Below are 6,000 nucleotides of genomic sequence, written 5' to 3' on the forward strand. Positions count from 1 at the left end.
CTTTCAGTATCTACAACATGAAGGTAGCTCTGATAAACCCACTGTCTACTCACCCAGCACCAAATGGCAGAGAAACAAAATAAGTGACTATCTGGAGATCATAGTGAAGCATTGAGCAGCAAAACAGTCGTTCTTCTCAGGAGGTGGTTTAATGAGTTTAGTCAGGATCTCTCTGGGGCATCTTGTTCCAGGGAGCTTTGTTGTAGAGAACATTGAGCTGGACTTACTGAGTGAAAGATGTGGCCTTTCAAAGATCACCTTTTTAGGCCTTGACTACAGTGCCACCATCTGGCTGATTGGGGTCAGATTTCTCGGAAGCGCATGCATATAATTTCCATGAAATAATCCAGATTGTTCATTTGAAGAACTGCTTTCTCCCAATCACAAACTAGTAGACAACACGTGATGGAATATTGTACACAAGACAATGCAGTTAATAATTATCATACCCTGAGTAGACCTGACTGGTTCATAATCAAGTGTTCTAAGAAAAAATTTACTTTTTTTCTCCTGTGTGATCAGTTTGGCTTATGAGCCGTTGAAAAGGGTTTTAAGGGCTCATAAACCAGAAGGGAGCAGACATAAGTATGTGTGTTCGGTCTTAATAATCCTAGTTTTGTGAGGACCAATGTTAGATGTTCTCATCGTTAGATAACAGGTAGGGGTCAGCAGGGGTGCTCTCATGTACAGAAACACCACAGAGTGTGTAACCTTTCATTCCCTGTATGTAGAATAACATGTCTGTGTGATGTGCATTTGCAGTTTTGTGTATTTTCAGCCACAGGGTAATACAATAGTTTTTCTTTTGGGATTATGAAAATAATTTTAAGCATTGAGCGTTGGTTGAAGTTGAGGATTTGTACAACTTGGCCTACTCATACTCATAATGTATTGTGTGTGCGTGTGTGTATGTGCTCATGCTCTGAAATGCTCAATTAGCGATGTCAAGGCAGAGTGTGTCTGTTGAGGAATTTCTGACCATCCTCACACATTACTGTATATGCCACTATGTATGATGTATACAATGTATATTGTATATTATATCTGTACAGGAGAACAGTGCCTAATTCCACAGACACTCCCTTCTCTCTCTAAGCAGTACCAAAGGTCAGGTTATAGATAAAGGACCAACCAACAGTGCATCGTAGTGTCTACGCTCAGGGACCTTCATATCTAACTCAGATTCACCAGGGTGTGTGTGTGTGTGTGTGTGTGTGTGTGTGTGTGTGTCCGTCCAGTATGTAGCTGTGTCAGATGGAGTGTGAGACAGCATGTTCACCTGTGCCACACCTTAGATGTCACACACCGTAGATCAGAGTGAATGTGTCTGTGATGATTCACTGTCTGCTGATTCGGATTTAAATGTAATTGCCAGATGAGGTGCACACCTCTATCCCTAGGTTGCGTGTGTGTGTGTGTGTGAGAGAGAGAGAGAGAGAGAGAAGGTCTAGGTGGGGGTCAGAACTCAGAAAGGGGCCAACTGCAGGTATCCATTAATATTTTAATATTTTAGTCTTGTCTCATGTTGCCTTTTGTCGAGCACCCATCTCACCCCCTGTCACTCGCAGCAGAGAGAAAGGAGGAAGAGGGAGGGGGAGACTGAAAAGTGAAGGGGAAGAGGGGAGGAGAAATGATGGGTAAAATGAGGTAGCAGGGGAGAGGAAGGCAGAGAGAAAGGAAAACAATGAGCACACTTAGCATCTTTTGTTCCGAGGGAGGGAAAGGAAGGGAGGTGGAGAACACGGGAGCCAAAGTACCTGGGTGACCATCACTATCGTTTACAGGGCAAAGAGAGGGTGAGAGAAAAGGGAGGTGGGGGAGTAAAGGCACCCGCTGCACTGCCAATGTTAGACGGGTCACAGAAGAGAAAGTGGGGAAGACAAGAGAGACGGACAGAGGGGAGGGACATAAAGAAGTGAATAACTTAGGAAATACTAGGCAGAAAAATGGAGTAAAGGACTGATTAATGAGCGAAGGAGTTTCAGATGAGATGCTTTTATAAAACCAGGATGCATGTCTGTTATTAATGCAGTTTATTAATAGAAGACTGTTCCCTCATTAGAGTCGGTCTGAATTAATCATCTTCATACTTCAAACATCATGTGGAGAAGTGACTTGTGGAAACCAGCCTGAGAAACCATCCGTATCTGTGTGTGTGCTGGTAGCAAAAAATCCTCTGCATCGTTCTGACGACTCCGGCAGGAGGAGAGACAGTTTACATCCATCAAAAAGGTACATTCACATTCTATTTCCAACATTATCCTCACAATGTACCATTAACTGCTTATTTACTGTCCCTCACTGTAACTTGACATGCTAGCCTTGAATAACCTTGGTCCTTCAGATTAATCCTATCTTTCAGTCTTCATCAATGTGTCCCATGCAAGGACAGGGCAGTGACCTTTCCTCATTTCCCATTTTAGAACTCAAAGGTTGCATTTGACACTGAACTGGAAAAAAATGTAACACCATAGAGATTCAAAAGAGAATGTCAAGAGACAAGGGGAGACTCCAGAAATATAATGATCAGAGTCCGAAGGAGGGACATGCCAATTACTATATCCCTCATATTATATTCCAGGCGGATTAAAATGCAAACTGTAAACTTGCTTTCTACGAATCCTGATAACATCCGTTTTGAAAAAGTCTTACAGATGCTCTGCTCTCAGGCTTCCGTGAGGGAGATGTCACGAGAACGGCTGCCTGTCATTGATTCATCTGGGAGTAAAACAGCAGGTGATTCAGCCAGGAGCCTTTAAAGTCTGTTTTTACAGAGTTTATTTTGCTGAGGGGTTAGTGATGCATGTTGGAGATACGTCATCATCAGTAAATGGGTGTTATACGGTAGAAGTATACAATGTTTTAAAACCAAATTTTTTCTGAAGAGATGTGAGATTAAACATAAGATACTGTGATACTATAATCATGTAGTATGATACGACATGATTCTACAATTAGGAGCCATACAAACAAATACAATTATTTATCAAGTAAAAATAAGCAAAACTCAATTTCAGGCACAGCTCCATGTCTGAGTATTATTCCTGATTGGTTTGAAGACTATGTCCATTTGACAGATATAAATAAAGACGACCGATTTCTCATATTTCCTTTTTTTGTTGTTGCTGTAAAATATTGTGTCGGAATAAAATTGTCCTATTACCTGAAATCATTAAGCGGATTTGCTGCAACAATAAGTGAAAACATTTTTAAAATTCCCTTTTAGTGTACGATAGAAAATTCATAATCAAAGTATTAGGTGAGTTATTTAAAGTTATCATATTTTATATTATAGGATTGAAACACAGCATTGATATTGTAACACATTACTTCTGTTCAAAAAGAAATTCCGGTGTTTGTTTATTCTAACTCTAGTAATTACTGAGGAAAAACCTTAATTCCAGCTGGTAAAAAGATTAAATGTCCTGCTCAAGAAAAACAGACCTTTTCATATGGGAAGTTAAGTTAAGTTGCAGCATTTATCAATGTTTTTTTTAACCAACTTAACTAACATAATATCATTTTTTACCTTATGCTCTTTTCATTCTTTTCCTGCCTCAGCCAAAGTACCACACTCCTCTTCAGCTCTCCAGCGGCCCCACCAGGCCAATCAACCGAAACGTGCTCGGCAACAGACCTCCACCTCCTGCTCTCATCCTCACCCAGGACCTTCTTCCCTCCTCCTGTCAGATACAACCATGGCACCTTGGGGGGGCCTCATTCTCTCCGAATCCTCCTTTACCTCAATCCCACCACCCACTCCTCTGCAACCACCCCCTCCCCCTCCTGCTCCTCAGCCCACGCCGTGCACCCCTTATCGTGGGAGACAGAATGAAGAAGATGAAGAAGATTCATGTTCAAGCTTTAGCTCCGAGGTTACATCTCCTCCTCTGCCAGTCCTTCAGGGCAATGCAGGTATAACTGGGACCAGGAGGTGTCCCACGACCCATCATTCCACCACATTTCGTGGAAATCCTTCAGTTGATTTTGTGTAAACGTGCTTACAAACAAACAAACAAACCATAACTGAGGGAATATAGATTTCTGTAGCAATTTGCTGCTGTACTTTAATTGGCACTCCCTACCTGAAACTTCCACTCTCTTACATTTCTGTCCCTGTGTGTCTCTGCAGGTGTAGGAGGTCGAGGGTTGCGGGCGAGGCGGAGGGTGTTGCCCCAGCGCCGGGTGCCTCGTCCTCCTCGCCTCCCACCGCTGCGTCCAGTCACCAATCTCAGCTTCTCCCGGAGCTTCACCTTCTCTTTCTTCGAGCTGCCACTGCACCAGTCGCCTCGCTGCCGGGCCGAACGCATCAGAAACCTCATGCTGCTTTTGAGACAGATACACTACTGAAGAACCACAGCTGTTTATTCTATAATAACAATTCTACAATGATAATGTACAAATTCTATACATACTCATAGGACAGGGGCATTTGTTCTCAGATATATTATTTTAATTTATCAGTGGTAGTTAGTGGTAACGTGTTAATCTCACTGTCAGAGTACCTGTGGTGCAGTGAGTGAAGTTTAATTATTATTAATGATTTGAATCCTTAGATTAATGTGTATTTTGTGTTTTTAATGTGATGAAATTACATGATTTATTTTAATATAATGTAAACAATGTTTAGAGTTGAATCAAAGTCACTCTAAAGTTGTGACCAGGTTATTTTTCAATTCAAGAGAGTAAAGATCAAAGAGATGTTTGTAAATTTGTGGAACAAAATGCATAAAGAAGTGTTGGGGTTAGATTGTGGAACCATACAAATGTACATTTACCTTCTACACACACACACGTATGTGAAGTTGCTGCTGTTTAACCGGACGTGGCTGACCTGAATCTCAAAACTCTGGCTGGTTGAACGAGTTTTTTTTTCTGTTGATGAAGTTTCTGTAGGAGGACAATATTTTTCATGAAGGATCTGCAACCACAGCTTCTCTTTTTTTTTTATTAATCCTGCCTTTCTTGAGGTCACATATTTCTTATTGTGGTGAGAGACGATACGTCAAAGGGCAGTTAACAGGGCCACACATTTATTTTGAGTTTTTAATAAGACAGTTGCTGTATGTTGTGTTCAGGCACTTTTGTAGTTTTGTGCTGTTGTGTTTAGTTCTTATGTCTTTTCACATCAGGTTTTCAATTAATTTCCCATTGTCTCAGTTGGAATGACTTTCAATAACTATTCATTGTGCGAAATGAAAACCATTAAAAATACATTAATGCAGGGAAAACATTTCTCCGTCTCATTTCCTCTCTTTCTTTGTCACTCTGTATTTCCTCTGTCACACACACACATGCACTGCATGTTCAGACCATGAGGCTTTGAAAGCTGAGCTGTGATAACTGAGGCATTCAGAGGCATCAACCATAGGGGGGGAGTGAAGGGTGAAGGGGAGGAGAAAGGGGGCTCTAATCTCTGTTCAAGGCTGTTCTGCACCTTCCCTAACTCACGTGTGGCTCTGTGTGACTGTGTGTGTGTGTGTGTGTGTGTGTGCGTGTGTGTGAGGCAATGGTTTCATTCACATGTGAACTCTTTGTACTCATGCGGCTTCCTGCTGATACAGAGGTCACCCCAGAGGTTAGAACTATTTTTCTTCCCAGTCACCTAACTTCAGAAACGCTTTTTACACAAACAGTGTTGAGAGAAGCACAGTTGAACGTGATCTCTGATACTAATCAGATTAAAATGGTCGTTCTCAGCGGGCAGAGTCCTTCACATTTTTGGAGAAGGTGAAGTCACAGTGTAGGTCAGTCAAATGGTTTAGTCTGTGTCCTTGAAGAATGTGTTTGTGTAAACAGTTTCTAGTGCTAACAGATGCTTAGACCCTTTATCTGAAGCTCTATGGCCATGTGTGTGTGTGTGTGTGTGTTTTTCAAAACCAAACCTGTATTTGTCTATCTCATTTAGATTTTTTTAAATATGATTTTAAATATGAGACCAGGTAGAAACAATTTAAAAAATGAATTAAATGAAAAATGAAATAAAAGAAAGTTCTACTA

The sequence above is a fragment of the Hippoglossus hippoglossus genome, chromosome 7 (genome assembly GCF_009819705.1).
Source record: "Hippoglossus hippoglossus isolate fHipHip1 chromosome 7, fHipHip1.pri, whole genome shotgun sequence".
Taxonomy (NCBI): Eukaryota; Metazoa; Chordata; class Actinopteri; order Pleuronectiformes; family Pleuronectidae; genus Hippoglossus; species Hippoglossus hippoglossus.